The sequence below is a fragment of the Schistocerca nitens genome, chromosome 1, assembly GCF_023898315.1.
Source record: "Schistocerca nitens isolate TAMUIC-IGC-003100 chromosome 1, iqSchNite1.1, whole genome shotgun sequence".
Lineage (NCBI taxonomy): Eukaryota > Metazoa > Arthropoda > Insecta > Orthoptera > Acrididae > Schistocerca > Schistocerca nitens.
In genome coordinates this window covers 45,268,313-45,292,985 of record NC_064614.1, presented here as the reverse complement: position 1 = coordinate 45,292,985, position 24,673 = coordinate 45,268,313, and positions in this window count along the sequence as shown.

Below are 24,673 nucleotides of genomic sequence, written 5' to 3'. Positions count from 1 at the left end.
ACTGTAACCTCCCCCTCACTTATCGACCTTAATGACAGTGAAAAATTAAACCGCATGTACCTAATGGAAACTTGGGAAAAGCAATCATCACCGAAGTTAATCTGTCGGTAAAGAGGGAGGAAAGGGTTACATCTAAATGAAAGGAAAAATGCAAATGAAACTGGTGGAAATTAATTTTGAAAAGGGGTAAAGTTAATAAAGAAAGTAAATGTGCGGCCATTACGTTAACAATTAACTAGCGGTAATTAGACATTTGAGATTTGGGGAAAATTACGGTCGCCAGTCCTATGGACAATTACTATAATAACTGAAAAAGAAAGGTTATTGCACATATAATTAGCACTAAAAGCGTGGCAACTGAAGGTTGACACATGTTGTGTGAAAACTGAATGTTTGTCTGAAGTAATAAATTTCGCTACACCCTGACTTAATTTAGCAAAAGAATTAATAAAAGTGGAAAATTGAAAGTTAATTTAGTGACAAATTAATAGTGAACTTTGTTTCTGAAGCATATCGAAATTCAGTAAAATACAGTTAGTCTTGGGCTACCTCAACAATCATTTCAAAAGCTACTTGAATCTACGCAATTTAGAAATAAGAGATTTAACTTCGAACATGAATTAAATGATTCTGAACAATTAACAATAGTAAAATTTAGTACGTACCAAGCTGAGCTGCAGTCACAGGTAAGCTAAAATATGCTAACAAAACTCACACTCTTAATTTGTGCTCGTGTAATCTAAATATTGTAGCCATCTATGAATACTTTAACTGAACTTCGAAATTAAAGCAGTGAAATGGAATAATATTTCTTTAATGCTGGCGTTTGAATTTCAACTACACTCGGGTTCATTCCGGAAAAGTAAGGGACCCTGCTTGGTAATGCAATTGGGGCAATGAGCAACAGATGTTCATGCTAAGTTGTTGTAATTATAGTTACGAAAATGGAATAGTTTGAAACGCTGAGGTCTGACATACAGTTCTAAAACTTTACGTGCTTCTAGTCTTCCTTGTTGGTTGATTGAAGGTTTGAAGTCGTCGATCGAGGAGGTGGCGACAGTCACTCATTGTCGGCCGTCGCTGTTGCATGATGGCGCGCCTTCTTCTCGACACGGTCACCAGGCGAAACGGGCTCTTAATGTGTGCCAGGTAATGCTTCCCATCCGCGACACCGTGCTAGAAACTATTATAGCCAGTCGAGCGCAATTACATGCTGCCAAACCCTGAAAGCGCGGCAACTCCGGGAGCGTCACACAACACACCTGCTCCACTGCACTACTCCGGCCAGACTCTCCCTGCCCCGCGCTCCACGCGGCAGAGTTAACACTACCAAAGATCCTAAACACTTTCGTTCTTCACATGACCTATCGATGTATTCGTTCGATAGCATAGTTTTCCCTATGCAAGACCCAGCGTAAAATACAAATAATATTTACAAAACAAACCAATTATACATAGACATAAATGCAAAATATATATATACAAATAGTAAAACAATTACAATATATAAAGACACAGAAATGTCACATCTTGAGGTAACAAAACAAGGAAAAAAATTATAGTTCAATAGATGGAAATAGGAGGATATGCATTTCCGGCGTTACATTACCAGACTATTGATAAGGAATGTGAAATCAGCCAGTGCATCCTGTATCGACAGAATTTCCATCTGTATCATCTATCAATACATCATTTACTCGACGGCTGTGAGTTCAAACATCGTATAGAATTTTGTCGGTTTGTCCTTCAGCAACTGAGAGATGACCCTACGTTTCCCAAGGTATGCTCTTTATCGATGAAGCAACGTTTATTAACCCCGCTGATGTAAATTTGCATAATATTCACTACTGGAGCAGCCGAAAATTCACACTGGTATCGCCAGGTGCAACATCGACGGCAATGGAACGTAAACGTCTGGTGCGGCATCAAAGGAAATTACATTGTGGGAGCTTACTTCATCTCGGGCTGAATGAGAACTTTCCTGGAGTTGGATAGGACGAAATTATGTTGTCAAATGGGAGGGGGGGGGGGGGGCTGCGAGTTCCCCAGATTTGACTCTTCTTGCTTTCTTTCTTTGGGGAACACTCAAAGGTAAAGTCTATGACGATCCCCAACTACGCCAGAGGATATGTGTAGTCGAATCGCCAGTGCATACTATACCATGCCATTAAGTGTAACTACATCTGTTCACTTTCCTTTCGAACTGCGATTGAAAATGTGCCTTTTAGTCCATGGTCCACAGTTTGACCACTTGCTTAAATAAAGGATAAAGTTTCCAGAATGATATTTTCACTCTGCAGCGGAGTGAGCGCTGATATGAAACTTCCTGGCAGATTAAAACGGTGTGCCCGACCGAGACTCGAACTCGGGACCTTTGCCTTTCGCGGGCAAGTGCGGTACCATCTGAGCTACCGAAGCACGACTCACGCCCTCTCCTCACAGCTTTACTTCTGCCAGTGTCTCGTCTCCTACCTTCCAAACTTTTCAGAAGCTCTCCTGCGAAACTTGCAGAACTAGCACTCCTGAAAGAAAGAATACTGTGGAGACATGGCTTAGCCACGGCGGGGGGGATGTTTCCAGAATGAGAGTCTCGGTCGGGCACAAAGTTTTAATCTGTCAGCAAGTTTCATATCAGCGCACACTCCGCTGCAGAGTGAAAATACTATGAACGTGTCTTGATTTTTCTTGTCTTACATCCATTATAATGAAAATGTCAGATATACCTGTCTGGTTCCTTTACCTTCCCAGATGGCCATGTAACATTTCTCAATTTTTGTTCTTCTTCTCTATGTTATTCTCGTTGGTTACTTAGCTTCATAAGGTGTTGAACCGATAGTGCGATAATTCTTGGAACTTATCTGCCCTAATTGTCTTGGAGATCATGCGGATGATATTTATCCCAATGTCTGACGGTGGAGCTCTATCTCCTGACTTATAAGTTCTGCAAAACAACTTGAATAGTCGTTCGGCTGCAACACCCACCAACGATTTCCAATATTCTAAAGGAGAATTATCTATGCCTTCTGCTTATTTGATCACTAACCCTCCAAATCTCTGTTATACGCTGACTCTAAAACTGGATCTCCGTATCTCTCATGTCAGTGGTGGGGTAACAGGGGTGCCTTGATGTTTTGTTAGTACAGTTTGCATACATTCAGAGACAAACTTGATTGATTTATGAATCTCTCCCTCCCTCCCCTAAACCTACTGATGTGTTAATTGATTTACGCCCCCATGGAGGTTGATTCGTGACCCCTTCAGGATAATCCATCCTTCTGAGAAACCCCCTCACATCCACTCCCTCCACCACCTCCCTGACCATCTGGGAAACCTCCTCACTGGTACAAGCAAGCCTTTGATATCAAATTAATTGACTAATTAATTAAATCGACACATTAACTAACTCCTCACCCTCTGATACCCGAAAATATCAATGAGTGATACAGTGAGCAAAATGTCTACATAATCTGTAAGTAATGTGCCTTGTGGAGAGTGTCACTAAAAAAGCTTATAGTTTACTGCTGTACACAAAACTTCCTCATATTTTATCATTGTTGTAACTTTGCCTGAAGGGTCATACTTCGTTGCGCTCCTCTCCTGAGGATATGAAGTTCTATATAGCAGTTCAGATTCACCTTGATCTTGTTGCACTGAATGTCGTCACGCCAGATTGTGCAAAAGATATCAAGAGTATAAGATAGAGGACATGGCAAGCAGCAGAATTCGAATGTAGTGTATGTACATGCAGGAGCGTCACCACATTTTTCCTCAAAACAGAAGAAAATTCTTCCAAGGCAACAGACTTTTCAAGCGCCGACTTCGCCAATAACTGCTAGCATGAAAACAGCACCGTTTGTAACTCTATACCTCAATCCTTTGCTCCAAAGATAAAGGACGTCCCTAACAGTTTCAGGTTTAATAATGACTGTACAGCAGTAACAATTTGAAGAGCAAGTGTCAGGTAAACCCAGCAAAACATTATTATGCGTAATTTTGGCTGTACTGTTCGTAAATCCATTCGGTAGATACATGAAAGTACGTAACGGCAACAGCAAACAGCCCCATATAGCTGTAATTTCGTAATAACTGACTACGTGAAATACATTTATTACAGCAATTAAGTCGCCTTCAATGATACTCCGTGTTAATCCACACTAATGGTATTCATTAAGCTGAATATGAACAGGGAGAACAAATTTAGCACAAGAGCTGATTTGTAACGCTAGAATGAACCTGCCACACGTTAGTTTATCAGACAGACGATGCAGCAAAACTGACAACATTCATTCCTAGCCACAACAGTAAAAATATCCCGATTACGCAAACTTGTTCACTTACGCTCGCGGGGAAAGAAAAATAATTGAGACGGCAGGAAAGCCATAACCCACATTGACAATCCAGAACCTTTTGGAGCGACACACTTGCAGATTCTTTCTCTCTCTGGTATATACAAAATACGACTAATGTTTATGATTTCGTATTACTCTTTGCGTAGTTGGCGGCATGTCTCATTTCTGTCTGGTGTTAGCATCTAGAGACAAGGTTTTGGAACTTGGGATGGATTACTGCGGACCATGGCCAGATTATATCGACAGCTGTGAGCGATCAAGAAGAGCGGCGTGTGTTAATAACTCTCTCAAATCAAATCACTATCTTCATTCCAAGAATGTCCTAGTTTTGTTTCCAAAATATATGTTACAGATATTGTTTTAATATTTTACTATTCTCCTCATAAATTCCGCTGGTTTGTACATCAGATGAAGCTAGCGTCATTCCAGATAAATCCATAGCATGTAAAATAAAGGGAAAAAACATACATTAGTGGATGAAATATCAAAGCCATCTTCAAAATTTATGCTGAAAATTTGCATGCAGCATTACATGTGTGTCACTTTCATGAGAACAAGTGTTGTCTTGTACCAAATTGTTATACTTTGGCTCAAATGGCTCTGAGTACTATGGGACTTAACTGCTGAGGTCATCAGTCCCCTTGAACTGAGAACTACTTAAAACTAACTGCCGACCGGAGTGGCCGTGCGGTTCTAGGCGCTACAGTCTGGAACCGAGCGACCGCTACGGTCGCAGGTTCGAATCCTACCTCGGGCATGGATGTGTGTGATGTCCTTAAGTTAGTTAGGTTTAATTAGTTCTAAGTTCTAGGCGACTGATGACCTCAGCAGTTAAGTCTCATAGTGCTCAGAGCCATTTGAACCATTTTTTTAAACCTAACTAACATAAGGACATCACACACAACCATGCGCGAGGCAGGATTCGAACCTGCGACCGTAGCGGTCGCGCGGCTCCATACTGTAGCGCCTAGAACCGCTCGGCCACTCCGGCCGGCTGTTATACTTTCTCCTATATTTCACATGATAGTACAATCCCTCGACAAACAAAAAATTGACTTGATAGTTCTATGTTGAAAAGAAATAGTGAACCTAGTTAGGTTCATGTGACACAAATGTCCTTCCCTACCGATTTTCAGATTCGGTCAAGTTATAAACTTTTTGAGCGTTACAGCTTAATACACTCTGGTCAGCTACAACATTATGGCAACCGACCCCTATCGATACAAACCCATGCAGGTGATAGAAGCGTCACCTGGCGAGGAGTGACTGCTAGTCAGACGCACGCACTGTGTATGTGGTATCAGTGAGCAGGTTGCCAGTTTGTATAATGGGGAAGGCGTGCGATCTTTCTGAGTTTGGTCGAGGGCAGACTGTGATGGCCCGGAGACTTGGCACGATGTTCAAATGACTCTGAGCACTATGGGACTTAACATCTGAGGTCATCAGTCCCCCAGAACTTGTTGTTGTTGTGGTCTTCAGTCCTGAGACTGGTTTGATGCAGCTCTCCATGCTACTCTATAGTGTGCAAGCTTGTTCATCTCCCAGTACCTAATGCAGCCTACATCCTTCTGAATCTGCTTAGTGTATTCATCTCTTGGTATCCCTCTACGATTTTTACCCTCCACGCTGCCCTCCAATACTAAATTGGTGAACCCTTGATCCCTCAGGACATGTCCTACCAACCGATCCCTTCTTCTAGTCAAGTTGTGCCACAAACTTCTCTTCTCCCCAATCCTATTCAATACCTCCTCATTAGTTACGTGATCTACCCACCTTATCTTCAGCATTCTTCTGTAGCACCACATTTCGAAAGCTTCTATTCTCTTCTTGTCCAAACTGGTTATCGTCCATGTTTCACTTCCATACATGACTACACTCCATACAAATACTTTCAGAAATGACTTCCTGACTTTTAAATCTATACTCGATGTTAACAAATTTCTCTTCTTCAGAAACGATTTCCTTGCCATTGCCAGTCTACATTTTATATCCTCTCTACTTCGACCATCATACTTTAAGTGTCTTATTTCCTAATCTAATCCCCTCAGCATCACCCGACTTAATTTGACTACATTCCATTATCCTCGTTTTGCTTTTGTTGATGTTCATCTTATATCCTCCTTTCAAGACACTGTCCATTCCGTTCAACTGCTCTTCCAAGTCCTTTGCTGTCTCTGACAGAATTACAATGTCATCGGCGAACCTCAAAGTTTTTACTTCTTCTCCATGAATTTTAATACCTACTCCGAATTTTTCTTTTGTTTCCTTTACTGCTTGCTCAATATACAGATTGAATAACATCGGGGAGAGACTACAACCCTGTCTCACTCCTTTCCCAACCACTGCTTCCCTTTCATGCCCCTCGACTCTTATAACTGCCATCTAGTTTCTGTACAAATTGTAAATAGCCTTTCGCTCCTTGTATTTTACCCCTGCCACCTTCAGAATTTGAAAGAGAGTATTCCAGTTAACGTTGTCAAAAGCTTTCTCTAAGTCTACAAATGCTAGAAACGTAGGTTTGCCTTTTCTTAATCTTTCTTCTAAGATAAGTCGTAATGTTAGTATTGCCTCACGTGTTCCAGCTTAGAACTACTTAAACCTAACTAACCTAAGGACATCACACACATCCATGCCCGAGGCAGGATTCGAACCTGCAATAGTAGCGTTCGCGCAGTTTCAGACTGAAGCGCCTAGAATTGCTCTGCCACACGGGCCGGCCCAGTGGCACGAAGATTTCGGAAACTGCATGACTTGTTGGGTGTTCAAAGAGTGCTGTGGTGAGTATCTTCAACATGTAGCGAAACCAACGTGAAACCACATCCAAACGTGGTGAGGCTGGGCGGCTACACCTCACCACACATGTCGAACGTCGTAGGTCACGCAGACTGGTAGAACAGGACAGGCGGCGAACTGTGGCACAGTACTAGTGTGAACACACAGAGCACCGAACACTCCTAAGGATGGGGCTCCGCAACTGAAGACCCATGCGTGTACCAAAGTCACACCACGACTTAGGCAACTACGACTGAAACGGGCGCATGACTATAGGTATTGGACGTTGGCGCAGTGGCAGAGCGCTGCATGGTCTGATGAATCCCAATACCTTCTTCACCATGCTGATGGGAGGCACGAATCCGTCGTCTTACAGAGGAACAGGTCCTTGACACCAGCACTGCGGGGCAAAGACAAGATGGCTCTAGGGAACATTCACGTGGGCATCCATGGGTCAAGTGGAGCTCGTGCAAGGCACCATGACGGCCAAGGGGTATCGTACCCTGGTTGCAGACCACGTACACCCCTTCATGATGATCGGCAGTGGCATTTTCGAACAAGATAATGTGACATGTCACAAGGCCAGGAGTGTGATGGAATCGTTCGAGGAACAGTGGAGAGTTCCAGTTATTGTACCAGCCCCCAACTCGCCAGATCTGTACCCGATCGAACATGTCTGGCATTTAACTCCATGTGGCATCAGAGCGCATATTTCCCCTCCCCGGAGGTTTGTCCCGTGTGTGTGCAAATGTGGTACCAACTCTCTACAGCGTCCTAAGAAGACCTCGTTGCTTCCACGTCACGACGAGTCGCCGCTGTTATCGGTGCCAAACGTGGTCACACTGCCAGTTAGGTAGGGGGACACTATGTTCTGTCTGGTAAGTGTACATCATTATATTAACACTGAGTCATATTTACTGTGCATTACTAATTCTCCTGCAACGTTACAACGAACACTAGTGTTTACCACGTTGCTAACAGAACTTACCAATTCCTGAATATATTTATTCAGTAATTTGTTGAAATAAGGGCTATTAAGGTATGTTTAGAATTTTATTAATAATTAATTGGACATATATCACAATTTTTTTGTTATGAGAGTAATAAACTTAGACCTTTTTGTGAAATATTTACATCACTCGAGTTCAATAAGATCCTAGAAATCAGCGAGACATGTATGTTGTGGAAGGTTCGTTCCTTTGTCTGATGGAGTGTACTTCAAGTACATTTTGTACTGTGCAATAGCTCGGTCCCGCCTAGGGCGTTAAAGTATGTGGTGACGGTTTTAGTTAAGCACCACATTTCGTGGTTGATGGGACACGTATATCTCATTACAGTAATAGGCAGTTATGATCGTTGTGATGTACACATAGTAAGTCACGTAAGATGTGACACGCCTTTTATTTCGTGAACGGTTACATATATCGAAAGGCGGCTTTCGTCAGATGTTACAGCGTCGAGGGACAAATATGTTTTTGTTTGGCTAATATTTATAGCTCTGGTATCAACTGAGGTACTGAAGCAACTACGTTTCTTTTAAATGTAACCGTATACTTTTTATAACTGCCCTTGAGGAGACAATTATGATATACAGCGTTTCTTAATGTTGAAGTTGAAACTTGTCGTAGAAAAATTGATAGAAGTTCTAGAATGTGAGAGCACGATGGCCGGAAACGGCATTTGCGTTCGAAAGACAGCCCAGCAATCGTCTGGGACCGGGTTGCGTAGTTGTATACCGTAGGCCTGCGCTACGAGAATGAAGCTTTATTTCCATTTGAACCAGCTACCGACCTACGAGTGTTGTATATGAAAATACACCATAGGCTAGAATCTGGCGTATAACAAAGACTTGACGAAAACTGTTTAGCACTTGTGTATCTGCCCAGATATACGTCAGCTGAAACAGAGAAATAATCTGTTCATTCTTCAAAAATGAAGAGGGCTTATACGCCGCAAAAAGTAACTACTGTATTAAATATCTACATGTTAGGAGGGAGATTTGACCTATCTTTCCCTGTACGTGGCTGTGTGCTTCTTAGAGGCAAAATACATGTTGTCCGACGAGTGTCTCTACTTACACTGCCCTAAATTATATCATATGGAAGGCAGCCAGTCCACAGAGACGGGTAACCGAAAGGCACGCGTACACACACGCTGACTGGCGTGAGGTCTGAAACAGGATACGTGATGAAAGCTATAAAGAAAAGAACGGAGCTTCTCGTATACTTAACTTTAATTCATTGTGGTACATTGCTCTGGATAATACAAGTGATACTCTCTCCAGATATGGTTAATGGCGCCTTGCTAGGTCGTAGCCATAGACTTAGCTGAAGGCTATTCTATCTGTCTCTCGGCAAATGAGAGAAAGGCTTCGTACGTGTAGTCGCTAGCAATGTCGTCCGTACAACTGGAGCGAGTGCTCGTACGTTTCTCTAGACCTGCCGTGTGGTGGCGCTCGGTCTGCGATCACACAGTGTCGACACGCGGGTCCGACATGTACTAATGGACCGCGGCCGATTTAAAGCTACCACCTAGCAAGTGTGGTGTCTAGCGGTGACACCACACATAACACATATGATATACCAACAGACGTGTCTGCAACAATATTCTGTACTCCTCCTTGCGTTAGCGACGCGGCTTCTCACTGTACGTAATAAGGTCACGTGATACCTCTCAGTCGTATTGCTTTACAAAGCTCCTGCTGACGCTGGCTACCCAGTTCGCGCAAAGCGCTGATGTTTTGCTTTACTCCTGACCTGCTAACGTGGTGAAGCTCTGCCATTTCGTTTCGCTCTTGTTGATACTCCCGCAAGGAACACAGAGTGAACTAGGTCTCGCAATTATGAAATTCTGCAGCCAGTTGCCTGATACAGGGTTGGTACGTAACAGCACCGTCATGCCTGTAAGTCAAATTGGTTTGGCGAGACTTGGTTAGACCAGACCAGCGAACAGGTGCACCTCACACTGAAATCTGCTGGGATTTCAGGGCTGTGATAGGGAAGTTCCCCACGTTCTGATAATCAGAAAACGAGACCGCGTATTATGCAGATTTTCGTGGACGAGCCAGAACTTTACAGCTGCCGCAGCGCACCGCCCCTCGCCCACAACGCACAGTTTTCTGCTGCCGCCCGAATCAAGCTGAAAGGACAAAATACTCCTCCACTGGTGTAGGGCTGTAAATGATGCTCAAGCTCCCTGTTCTCGTGTGAACCATAGTTTTTGGTATACTTGCTTGCAGTTGATCCCATTTGAATAGTCACAGTGGTTTCATGTAAACAAAGTTAGGCGTTGTAAAAGGTGTTAATTCAGGGGATAATTTGTATAGCTTCAACCTTAATGTATGCTTTGCCAATCAAACACTATTTCTTTTCTGATTTGTGCTTGTCGTTTTTGTTTAAGATTTATCAGCCACTTGTAGTTACAAAACGATTAATTAAACTTTTCATTATTTTGTAAACTTAAATACGCCACTGTTCTGTTCATACTCCCTCTACTATTCACTGCTTTTATTTTATTGTGATGGTACATGGGTAGACCAGCCATTTAAAGTTCAGTCTTATTAATTTAGTTAATTTGATTAAGAAACTGAGTTCTGAAAGTCACCACAGCCACAGGGAACAAAAGCGCCATGATTAAATTCATATATAAAAATTAAAGATGTAGCTGACGATATGAAGGTTATTGAGAAGCATCAGTCAGATATATATGAGTACTTATGATGAAAGCAGGTGACAGCTTGCAAGAGGAATTCATCTAACTATGAAATTAGACAAGTTATCTGTCAACTCAATTTACTACACACGTACAGATTTTAACTGACAATAAACAAATGGAACAAATGTTGAAGGCAGTAGGCCAACGTCTCGGCAATGTGTATAGAGGATCGGAAGTGTGGTTCAGATGAGCGCTTATCTGGACAAAACACTTATATTCGTGGAAGACTTACTGTGATTGACGAACGTTAATGCAGAGAGACAGAAAATACCACAGAAGTAAATGCATGTGCAGATATTTCCGTAGTTGATATCATGTTGAACTTCTAACTGCAGACAAGTCTTCAGAACGAAGACTGAAATTACTGTCCAATTTTCTGTACAGGTTCCGGAACTCTCCGAACCGAGGTGATACAAAACTTTTTTTGATGAGTGTGTAATCTACACTGTCTGACATCCATGGTTGTCGTCGTTGTCGTCCTATCGAAACACACCTACACCTGACACTACGCATACCTGGCATTTTCCTTAGTGCGGGATGAACGTCGATTCTAAGAATTCGGGTGAGAGACCGACTCCCTTCATTTTAAGGTCCTGTAGCGTGTCCTTCATTCTCTATGGAGTCCAACTTTCTTTTGCAGTGGCTTCCCATGTATCTATGCAGTTCATTACTGGCAGTCACTAGTACTGATTCACATCTCATTATCCAGTGGAGATTTCTACTTTGTCCACAGGTAATCCCGATACACAGCCACCTTTGTAATGTAGGCACGTCAAGATGCATTCCTGGCGCAGTTTACTCTACCAATAGGCACCGTGGAGGCATCGCAGACTTAGACTGTGCGTGTCGTCATTTAAGGGGCTCCGGAAAGGCTCAAAATCATGAAAAGTTCAATTTTTACTTTTTTGCGTTTTCTGAATCTGCAGACTATTACCTTTTAATAGATATATAATTTATTCAATTCCGAAGACTACAACTATTTTTAAATTTTTTTTGAAATGTGTTCTACATGGGCGTGACCCACTGTGGCGCTGTTAAACTGCTGTCAAATGGTGTTATTATTAACGTCCGTGTTCATCAGGTACATTTTAGTGATGTGAGATAAAGTATGTGTTGTGGCTGACCTGTGATGGTTCAATATATATCGCTGGTGTGATTGTCGATTGTTTCATGTTTATTAACTCTGTCGTTATCTCGAAAATATTCGTAATTAATTCTGTTTCTTGAGTCTCTGTTTTGTTGAAGTATAATAATGAGTAAAAGTAAAGTTATTAGAAATCCTCTGAAGGCTTTTAAGTAAAGGAGAAATGTTGGAAAGCCAAAGGTATGTGTTATTACTGTAAACAATAAAGACGATAACCAAGTGAGTGAACCTAACCTCTCAAGTACACCTGCCCATAGCAGTCAAAGTGGGAAAGAAAATACTTCACAGAAGAAGCTTGGTTGAATGAGTGAAAACTATGAATGTTTTATGGGCGAATCGGATGTGAATGAAATATTTGATATGTCGGTTCTCAAAGGAATTTTTTCAAACTGTGTAAGATGTATTCATTGTAGTGAAGTTGGTCTGGAACTCTCCATAATAAAGCACGTAGGACTTGCTAGTGAAATACAACTGAAATGTGATAAGTGTTCATACATGACCACCTTTTGGAACAGTGTTGCAGTAACCGCAACTGAAGAAAATGGTAGCAAAATCTACGAACACAACAACGAGCGATATTAATTTAGACAAGGAACGCCTTCGGGCCGCAGACAGGGCTGTAAAGAGTCTAGAAATACAAGCAAGAGTAAACAGGAGGAGGAACAAGAGGAAGCTGGAGGAGGAGTTTGCAGCGGATGAAGATAATCCATCCTATTGACCTGGAATGCACTAAAAAGTTAATCCAATCTTTGTCGCTCGATTCCCAAAACTTTTATTTTCTCATACTAATTACATGTTTTCTAAGGATCTTCCAAACATATTTGTTTCAAACTTTCAGTAAATGTTACACAGTACCTTCTGCATAATTTAACACAGCCTTTTTCCAAAAAACTGTATATTTTTGAATATATAAATAAAAAATTGCAAAAAAATGTGAATTTTCATTACAATTGAAAAAAAATCATCTTTAATAACTGAACTAAAATATTATAAAATCCCTGTGTTAAGTTGTAGCCCATATTCCAATAAATAATCTATAAAAAGTTCAACTTCCTACCTCAAATACTTTGTGAGGAAAGATGTAATTTATAAGCGTTATTTTAACATTGCAAGTATAGGGCGTTCCGGAGTCCCTTAACGGAAAGATGAGTTGGAGACAAGTCCATCATAATCTGCTGAAAGTTCCCGAGATTTCACTGCGTTGACCATTCAGTATAGCAATTACGCACTGCAGTTTGCAATAGTGCGCGAATGTTGACTAGGTTGACCTCTGGTGAATTGGGGCTAGCGATATAACGAATCTTTGAGTTACTACCTTCATCAAAGGTAGCCTTTTGGCCGAGTTGGATGAGTGGGTCGGCAATCACTGAGGCGTTGTCTCGTGTGACCTGGGACAGCGACTACAGCGTCCCTGTTGGAAGAATTGGGGAAAAAGGCTGCTTCTTCCAACGGTAGCGTTCAAAATGAATCTTCCTACTGACGCTGGGATGACCAAACGTATCACAGAGTGCTGTTGCATTGCTCCGCAAACTGTAGCTTCGTTTTCACATACCCAGCATTTCGGTTGGTGGCACGAGAGCTGACTTGTTGGATATGGCGTTATATTGAGGTTTTGAGCAGTTGAGTTACTTAATGCAGCTTGGATACAGAGTCCCAGTCTGCCCTTTATAGTGAGCCAAGTCAGTTGTAACTATGCCGCACTTACTTCAATCTACATTAATTTTACGCATTTTCTAAATTGTTTCTTCATTTAATTGATTTATTGTTACCTGCAATGGTCATTATTCAATATATATTCCTGAGGGTCCGCTAACTCGGGTGCCTAACCACTGACCTTGTTAACTTGCACCGAGAGTGTTTCTCATTACAGCGAGGATTTTGCAATCAATCAGATTTCTTAAAGAATTTGTTTGTTGAGTGCCGGCCGAAGTGGCCGTGCGGTTAAAGGCGCTGCAGTCTGGAACCACAAGACCGCTACGGTCGCAGGTTCGAATCCTGCCTCGGGCATGGATGTTTGTGATGTCCTTAGGTTAGTTAGGTTTAACTAGTTCTAAGTTCTAGGGGACCAATGACCTCAGCAGTTGAGTCCCATAGTGCTCAGAGCCATTTTGTTGAGTATATTCTCGAAATGGGCAAAGTAAATAAATGAATAAATTCAAAACAGTATTTGCAATTTTGCGTAACATATAAATAATACCCGTCTTCCTTTGTGAGGATGAAAACCCATTGGTATCCACGTAAGTCTGGAACAGGGTTATTCAGTCTTGGAACAAGGAACTGATAGTCCAGGATAAAGATACTGCTATAATACTACAAGTCATTTAATGATATAATAACCACTGATTCCGTTCAAACAGCTCGTCGAATCAGGATTCCGTTATATGTTGGGGGAACATGGATCACGTAATTAGTGAGACTGCGTAAATGACTCAAGCGTCAGTACCAAAAATAACGACATACAGGCTTCATACTTAGCTGGTCAGTTAGAAACATACAGACGGGTAGAGTTACAAGTTGCCAGCAAGTTAAGTATCCCACCGAGTTGGGGTATAGCCCAACCGTCTCACTGGAACACTCAGCTGCTGTCGAGAGGCATTTGAGATCAGCCTCGTAGAGCTGGCACCTGTACAGCATCTGTTGCTGACTAGTACCTACCAATTATGGCTCCTTGGTGCTCTAACGTGGTCGTAACGGAAGTGCGTACTGCGTTTTTGAAGGAATTTGGGAGAGCTGCGTCGATCCCACATAGTACAACTTTCTACATACGATCAATTTGGCCTGTAACCATCCACTAGGAACAAAAGTACAAACCTTCCAGCACAATAGTGCGCGAAGAAGGTGGACAAGGGAAGAAAAAAACAGGGCTGAACCTTAATAGTGGCTTCCGTTCATCAAGGTGACTCGTCTGCAACCTATGAGCGACGTGGAAGATGGTGGAGGTGACAAGGTGTCAGGCAAGGGGTCGGTGTCAAGTACGTACACTGGATGCCTCTCATGTTATCGTAGGTAATTTTGGATGATCTTCCAACCTATTATCCAGATACAAAGAACAAATTTAGGGCATGAAATCAAGGTGAAAATTCAGGACTGCACTGCGGTCACTTCTTGAACAGTTTCTTCCAGGAGGGTAGAATCACCAGAATGGAATATGCTTTGGAATCTGATGTCATGAACCCGACTGAGCATATTCCGGACCAATTGAAAATGAACTGCAACAACGGTATCTATACACTTGAGGCAGTTGTAGAGGGTAAAAGTGTAGAGGCAAGACTGAGATTATGCTGTTTCCAACAACTAATTGAGGGCGTTGGGTGAAAGAGTCACCAGGAACCGAAAGGGTTGGCACAGGACAGCAGCTTCAGCCTAGTCACAAGACCGATGGAGGAAAAAAAAGTAGAGAGAGATGGAGAGAGAGAAAGAAAAAAAGTTTCTTTTATTCTCCACTTCTTCCAAATCGAAGCCAACAATTTTTTGCAGTAGGCTGGTGCTGAAAAAAATTTTTTTTCGGGAGGTGGGAGGGTGGGCGGGTGGTAGGGCGGTTTATACCAAAGGAGTTTTCCAGGTGATACAAGTCTCATAACTCTTCCTGTTGGAGAGACGGGCATGGAAATAATTGTTAAAACATTTTTTTAAAGAGATATTGAGAAGGCATGCCTTTACGGTGCACACAGTGACTTGCCTCCTCTCATATTTATATCTTACTCTCAGTAATTCGATTTGGGGAAGTATAGCCGAATATGGTTATTACAAGGCTAGTATTGAGAACCCAGAAGATCTGAATATTTTCCTCTCTAATTGCGTGCAGTGAAGAGTTGCTGTTTCTTCCTACGCTGCGTCTCTCGTCACCTGTGTGGTCCGGAAAGACAGGAGTGTTCTGCTGGGGATGAAAGGATTATGCCGACGGGTGTGAGGGAAACGAGTGGATGCTGTCCAGACGCCGACAGAGTGGGAGCGACATGCCACAGGGACCTGAAGGAGCAGCTGGGGTTAGAGTTTCCGTTACTTCGCAGAAACTTTGTGAAAACAATTTCTGACCGGCTACCAGAGAGGCGTGGAAATGAGTTGTGTTCCCAGGCAGTTTGGCGGGCAAATTACCGGGTTTTATGCATTATCATAACTGTGATTGGCTTGCTCAGGTGATAGCTCAGTGACGCAGCAAAATCGGCGTAGAAATTGGCGCCAAGTATCTCCATTTGTGGAATAGTAGTGCTTCGGCAATAGAGCGGAATTTTCCGCCGGTTTTCGAGTTGTTGATTGGGACGTTTAACCGCGTCCACAGTCGTGGGGGCGGGAATGTTCTGTGTTTGGCTTGTACGGGTGCTCTTGAGGCGGTCGGCTCTCGCCTTTTCGGTCGGAGTAGGTTACAAGACTGAGCTCTCGCTGCTCTGGACAGCCTCCCTTCCGTTGGCTGTCTCATATACTTTCATTTAATTGTACCTGTTTGACGAGTTACTGAAGTTTCGACGTCAACGTAACTTTCCGAGGACTGTTGGCAATTGAGCCTTCTGCGTACAAGTGGCCTATGTTGTCCGTTTTGGCTAAAGTTGACTGTATCACAATTACTGTGTGACTTCGCTTGTTAGAATCAATCACTATACCATCAGTGATTGTGTGGCGAGCGTTCTTCGTCTCCCTCAGAGGCGCATTTGAATTGCTAGGAAGTCTTTAGTCTGGAACAACCAGACCAGGATAATTTGTTTCGGGCTACTCTCGTGACATTATCATCACCATGACGGGACGTCCAAGCATCCAGCCATCGCCTCCGGTACGCCAGATCGTGTCCTTGCAGTTAAGAAGACAGCTTGGTAATGTACGTCCGCAGCACCGGCAGATTAGGGAATTATGCTATGTGATCATCAGAGCTCAGCAGAGCGCGCCTGTTCCCCTGTTTTCTATCGTGGTTCTGTCCTGGGTGTTTATTGTCTGAGTTCTCACTACTGTAGCAGCAATTAATGTTGGGTTGGCAGGGTGTTTCTCTTAAGATCTGAGTTGCAAGGAATTGGCTCCACATACCACTTGGTCATAAATGTCACAAGCTAGTTTATGGACAACTTCACCTTCACTGCATTTATTTAAGTATCCAATCTGAAGTATTGTAAATTTTTCATGTGTTTTGCTTATTAGTGTCATAATAAATCAAACTGTTATTCTGAACAGAACTTTCATTCTGTAAATAGTAAGAGCAGCCCTTTCATTTTTCACTACGTTAATGAAACTTTCCTTTATCAAATTAAGCTCTATCAAATTAAATTATTCCAGGCGCCAAACTCTTCTCTACTCCAGTTGCAGGGTAGATTAGAGTCAGTTCGCGTTTCTTCTTAATCCATGTGCAACAGCAAAAGTCGGAGTTAGAAAAGGGGGGGGGGGCTTAGAGCATCATTTCTGTATGAAGATTGTACAAGAATTTAGTGTTAAATACACTGCTAGCCCCGGCGCCTTGCAATATTTGGAGTTATTCTGTTTACACACTATTGAAAATTTAATCTAAAAGATACATAGTACTGAGTTTCTGAAACTGCATATGTAGGAAACCGATTCTTTGTCACAGGCTCAGGAAGCGAGAGAGAGAGAGAGAGAGGGTCACGTAGATTTTCATCAAACTCGAGCGGTAGGCTCGTCAACAGCAGTTCTTGTACATTACAGGAAGACATACACCTGAAACAGACAGAAATCACGTTCTAACAAGGGTCAACCAACATACAACTTCCATTCACACACCGCAAATATCGAGAAATGATCACGAAGGTAAAAATCAGAGAAAATTATGCGTTCATGGAGATTCACAAGCAGTCATTTTTCTCGAATCGGAAAGGCATGAAACCCCTCTCACTCATCTTAAAGTGACCAGTGAGGTAGAAATCTAATCTAGATATGGACGTATGTGATAATCATGTCTCATATCTGCCATACTGAATGTCACGAATAATCTAAGATTTTGATTTTACACATTTTATTCCATCTACCACTATTTTCGGTGTCTGGTTGACTATTGTTTAATGCCTAAACTCACTTTCCTAGTGTAATAAGTCTTCCATATAAATTACTCGCCAGATATTTGTTTACTATTTATTTACTGCTTATTTAGCCGGACCAGATAAGCGACTTAAAGCCCTGTCTTACATCTAACCAGGTACAGCACTTACAAAAGATATAACGTAATAGTCACAATAATAATATTTCTGCTATTGCATCTACATTACGTTAATTACATGGCAACTTTCTACTTTCTACTTTTCGAGTTAGATATGTATGTATGTACACTCCTGGAAATTGAAATAAGAACACCGTGAATTCATTGTCCCAGGAAGGGGAAACTTTATTGACACATTCCTGGGGTCAGATACATCACATGATCACACTGACAGAACCACAGGCACATAGACACAGGCAACAGAGCATGCACAATGTCGGCACTAGTACAGTGTATATCCACCTTTCGCAGCAATGCAGGCTGCTATTCTCCCATGGAGACGATCGTAGAGATGCTGGATGTAGTCCTGTGGAACGGCTTGCCATGCCATTTCCACCTGGCGCCTCAGTTGGACCAGCGTTCGTGCTGGACGTGCAGACCGCGTGAGACGACGCTTCATCCAGTCCCAAACATGCTCAATGGGGGACAGATCCGGAGATCTTGCTGGTCAGGGTAGTTGACTTACACCTTCTAGAGCACATTGGGTGGCACGGGATACATGCGGACGTGCATTGTCCTGTTGGAACAGCAAGTTCCCTTGCCGGTCTAGGAATGGTAGAACGATGGGTTCGATGACGGTTTGGATGTACCGTGCACTATTCAGTGTCCCCTCGACGATCACCAGTGGTGTACGGCCAGTGTAGGAGATCGCTCCCCACACCATGATGCCGGGTGTTGGCCCTGTGTGCCTCGGTCGTATGCAGTCCTGATTGTGGCGCTCACCTGCACGGCGCCAAACACGCATACGACCATCATTGGCACCAAGGCAGAAGCGACTCTCATCGCTGAAGACGACACGTCTCCATTCGTCCCTCCATTCACGCCTGTCGCGACACCACTGGAGGCGGGCTGCACGATGTTGGGGCGTGAGCAGAAGACGGCCTAACGGTGTGCGGGACCGTAGCCCAGCTTCATGGAGACGGTTGCGAATGGTCCTCGCCGATACCCCAGGAGAAACAGTGTCCCTAATTTGCTGGGAAGTGGCGGTGCGGTCCCCTACGGCACTGCGTAGGATCCTACGGTCTTGGCGTGCATCCGTGCGTCGCTGCGGTCCGGTCCCAGGTCGACGGGCACGTGCACCTTCCGCCGACCACTGGCGACAACATCGATGTACTGTGGAGACCTCACGCCCCATGTGTTGAGCAATTCGGCGGTACGTCCACCCGGCCTCCCGCATGCCCACTATACGCCCTCGCTCAAAGTCCGTCAACTGCACATACGGTTCACGTCCACGCTGTCGCAGCATGCTACCAGTGTTAAAGACTGCGATGGAGCTCCGTATGCCACGGCAAACTGGCTGACACTGACGGCGGCGGTGCACAAATGCTGCGCAGCTAGCGCCATTCGACGGCCAACACCGCGGTTCCTGGTGTGTCCGCTGTGCCGTGCGTGTGATCATTGCTTGTACAGCCCTCTCGCAGTGTCCGGAGCAAGTATGGTGGGTCTGACACACCGGTGTCAATATGTTCCATTTCCAGGAGTGTATTTTAAGAAATACGAACACGTATGTTAACTTGTATTTTATCACAACCGGTTTCATTTCAGGATCATGTTCGCAGTGGTTAAAACGCTGTTAGAAATCCAAAACTAAATGTCACATATCTTATAAAAACACACGCCACACATATTCAAACACTGGAGATCCAATACACAACAACTGTGAGAAGCAGGCGCTAATTAGTTCGATTAAAGAGAGTAAAATTGCTCGAGTTAGTCGTCAACAGGATCACACATGTTCACCAACATCATGATTCAACACCATTATCCATGATGGTGTTTGACCATGATGTTAGTGAACACTCTCGTGAACCAGATTAATTATCTTTAGTTGAACTGATTAGCGCATGATTCTCCCGAATTCTTTGTGTACTGGGTCAGCACTGTTTGAATTCAATTATATGGCTTGTGTTCTCGTAAAATATACTATATTCAGTTTTGGATTTGTAATAGTATTTTGCCTACCATGAACATGGACTTGGACTGAAACTGCCGGCCGTGGTGGCCGAGCGATTCTAGGCGCTTCAGTCTGGAACCGCGCGACCGCTACGGTGGCAGGTTCGAATCCTGCCTCGGGCATGGATGGGTGTGATGTCCTTAGGTTAGTTAGGTTTAAGTAGTTCTAAGTTCTAGGGCACTGATGACCTCAGATGTTAAGTCCCACAGTGCTCAGAGCCATTTTTTTGGACTGAAACTGGTTAATGAATAAGATACAAGTCAGCATTCGTGTTACTCATTGCTCAAAATTAAATAAGCAATAAACCAGACAGGTGTAATACTGAAATGAGGAGGGAAGACATAAATTCGTAGTGAAGTGGAAGAACGATTATTTTGTTTTTACTTAAAAAAAGTAAATTATTCTTAATATTTACAGAAAAAAACTCATAATCACGAGAACATGTGGCTGGCAGCTCTTGGTGAACAAACCCAACACAAAAAATTGGTGTGTCTTACTTGGAATGTTCCGCACAGGTGCGGACTTGGCTCGGTCCCGTATCATCTTTATTTGCTCCGCCGGCGCTGATTAATCACAACGTAATGGCGAAGTAATTGCGCGGCTCACTGCGTTTCTTAATTTCGAAACCGGTTCGGGACGCTCTCGGATTTAAAAATTGCCTGTCTGAGGTCCCATTTCTCTCGCTTCCGTTTTGTTTTTAATCCCTGGGCGCACGCCAGCGTCCGCCGCCCGGCGCGGGGAGTGAAATCGTTCGCGGGGCGCTCGCCAGATGGACCGGCGAGGAGAGGAGAGGTTCGGTGACGTCACACGCCGGCCGCGGCGCGTGGCAGCTGTCACGGTGACGTGGCGGGTGACGTGGCGGCTGCCGCGAATAGGCGCCGCGCGCGCGACGGTTATAGCCGAGCCCTGCCGCGCGGAGGGGGGCTGGGGGAACCGGGCGCTCTTTGTCCACGCGCGCGCCGAGTTAACCACAGCTTCCGTTTCATTTGCTCTCCTAATATTAACTGTAGTGTCTGGTGCCATCGTCGGTGGGCATGTTTTACTGCCGAGAGCGTCCTCATCCATCCCACTGGAAGTTTTGTATCTTGTCCTTGTAGTACTGACAAAAAGAGGATTATTTTTCTTAGCATGTCACTTCCTAGGGAAGTTTGGTGATGCTGTGTTGTGTACATAGCTCCGCGTAGTCAGCGCGTACACGACTTTCCCACTAGAGCGCGCCCCGCTAAGCACAACAGCGCAGGCGCAGCGCTCGTCCGTCTCCGCACTACGAGATGGCGCTGCCTTAGAGACGGACCAAATTCTGCTTCCGCCGATCCGCGTATTAATATGTAACGCAGCTAATGAGATTGCTGCTAACGATGAACCTTTTCTCCTTGCGGATCACATTCACACAGCGATACCTGAACGCGCGAGGTATTATAACGAGTGTACAGACCTCCAATTAGTCAGTCTGCATTTGTCTGCATTAGTCTGTACCAGTCTGCATTTGTCTGTACCAGTCTATAGTCAAGTTTCAGTCTGTGCGTAATAAGATTACCATATTCCTGTACATAGCCATGAAGATAAATGAATAGACACTTTGTCAAGTATCAGAGATATGTGAGAATAAGATTAATGTACCAAGACCAAAGGAACTTCAGATTGTCAATTGTAAACAGCATCCAGATTCAAGTTATGTAATGTCTATGCTTTTTATTATTTTAATAAATGTGTGTGAAAATTAATCAAGTTCTGTTTAAAGTCGGTCACTGTCAATCAGCTACTCTAAGCGTGCAAGTGGCATTTCTATCGTCTGACCTAACGGCAGAAGATAAACACGCCACGATAAGACCACGAGACATATTGCTGACACTCGTCTACTTCGTTAGAGCGACAAGTCAAATAATCTGATGGTGTGTGTACCGAAGGTCTCACAGTACGCACACCACATGCTGCTAGCTCTGATCTTGAAAGTGCAACATGGAAAACTTTGTCTGATGTACAACTGAACGGTCTTTAAATGATTTTTAGACATGAGTTCCTCTATCATCTAATGGACTTCATGTATCTTTCCTTCAATAATACAGTGAGGTGAGGAAAGTCATATGATACCTCCAACTATCATCTCGGAGCTCCTTTTGCCAAGTGTAGTACAGCAGCTCGATGTGGTATGGACTCAACAAGTCACTGAAAGTCCGCCCCCGGTAGCTGAGTGGTCAGCGTGACGGAATGTCAATCCTAAGGGCCCGGGTTCGATTCCCGGCTGGGTCGTAAATTTTCTCCGCTCAAGGACTGGGTGTTGTGTTGTCCTAATCATCATCATTTCATCTCCATCGACGCGCAGGTCGCCGAAGTGGCGTCAACTCGAAAGACCTGCACCAGGCGAACGGTCTACCCGACGGGAGGCCCTAGCCACACGACATTTCATTTCATTTCACTGAAAGACCCTGCAGAAATATTGAGCCATGCTGCCTCTATAGCTGTCCATAATTGAGAGAGTGTTGATGGTGCACGAGCAATTGTGGCCCGGTGACATGGCGCAATGTCATCCATAAAAATTCCGTCGTTGTTCGGGAACATGGAAGTCCATGAATGTCTGCAAATGATCTCGAAGCAGCCAAACATAAACATTTTCAGTCAGTGATCTGTTCAGTTGGACCATAGCACAAAGTAAACACAGCTCACACAGTTGAGCAGCCTCCACCAGCTTGCACACTGCCTTGTTGGCAACCTGGGTCCAAGGCGTCGTTGGGTCTGCATCACATTCGAACCCTAGTTTCAGGTCTTACCAACTGAAATCGTGACTCATCTAACCAGGCCGCGATTTTTCAGTCGTCTAGAGTCCAACTGATACGGTCACGGGCCCAGGAGATGCGCTGCACGCGATGTCGTACTGATTAAAAGGCACTCGTGTCGGTCGCCGGCCACCGTAGCCATTAACGCCAGATTTCGCCGCACTGTCCGAACGCATACGTTGATCGTACGTCCCACATTGATTTCTGCAGGTATTTCACGCAGTGTTGCTTGTCTGTTAGCACCGACAAGTCTACGCAAACGCCGCTGCTCCTCGTCGTTGAGTGCAAGCCGTCGGCCACTTCGCTGTCTGTGGTGAGAGGTAATCCGTGAAATTCGGTATTCTCGGCACACTGTCGGCAATGTGGATCTTGTAATACTGAATTCTGTAAAGATTTCCGAAATGGAACGTCTAGCTTGTAGGGAAGCAGCCTACTCATGCTGTAGTAAATTCACATCAGTCTTTCCATTGTGTGCCAGCCAGTCCGCTGTAACTGGCTCTGACGTCATAAATGTTGCGCAATACTTTTAAAATCAAATAAATAACCTAAAATGTTTCTAGCATGTCAGGAGTAATACTAAAACAACATGTGTTGAATATCAGTTCGATAACTTTAGCCATTTTCGAAATTTGGACGTTTTTCTGTAAAAATCATTGGCGCAACAGAAAAGATCTAGAAAATTAAAAATTGATAATTAGATTCATTTTTCATAATTATTTAATAAAAACAGTACTTTGGATTTCACAAATTAAAATTTTAGTGGAAATTCATGATTTTCTGGTTTTCGTCTTAAAACTTAAGGAAGCAAGATAGATTAAGTAGGCTAATAAATAAGGCTAGGATGTTTATATTTAAGTAGGTTTGAGATCCGCTATCACCATAAAGATGTGAGAAGTTTCATTTGAATACCTATAAAACTATAGCGATAGCGTATCTCCAAAGGGCCAGTTCAGAGCTCGTCTACTGCGTGCTGTGTAATTAAATTAATTCTCTCGCCCAAAATATTTAACTTAGCCACGTCAAAATTTTATTATCAATACTTACCTGTGTGCTGAATGCACATTTAAATTAAGAGCTTCATCGGCCATCAGCAAGAGAAGCTATGATTTATTCGGTAACTTAATGTGGTGCATTACTAGCCCAGCGGCTAGTCGGGAGAGCCGATTTGATCAGGCGTTCCCTTACCGTCGGCACCGCGGCTTTATATACACTCCTGGAAATTGAAATAAGAACACCGTGAATTCATTGTCCCAGGAAGGGGAAACTTTATTGACACATTCCTGGGGTCAGATACATCACATGATCACACTGACAGAACCACAGGCACATAGACACAGGCAACAGAGCATGCACAATGTCGGCACTAGTACAGTGTATATCCACCTTTCGCAGCAATGCAGGCTGCTATTCTCCCATGGAGACGATCGTAGAGATGCTGGATGTAGTCCTGTGGAACGGCTTCCCATGCCATTTCCACCTGGCGCCTCAGTTGGACCAGCGTTCGTGCTGGACGTGCAGACCGCGTGAGACGACGCTTCATCCAGTCCCAAACATGCTCAATGGGGGACAGATCCGGAGATCTTGCTGGTCAGGGTAGTTGACTTACACCTTCTAGAGCACGTTGGGTGGCACGGGATACATGCGGACGTGCATTGTCCTGTTGGAACAGCAAGTTCCCTTGCCGGTCTAGGAATGGTAGAACGATGGGTTCGATGACGGTTTGGATGTACCGTGCACTATTCAGTGTCCCCTCGACGATCACCAGTGGTGTACGGC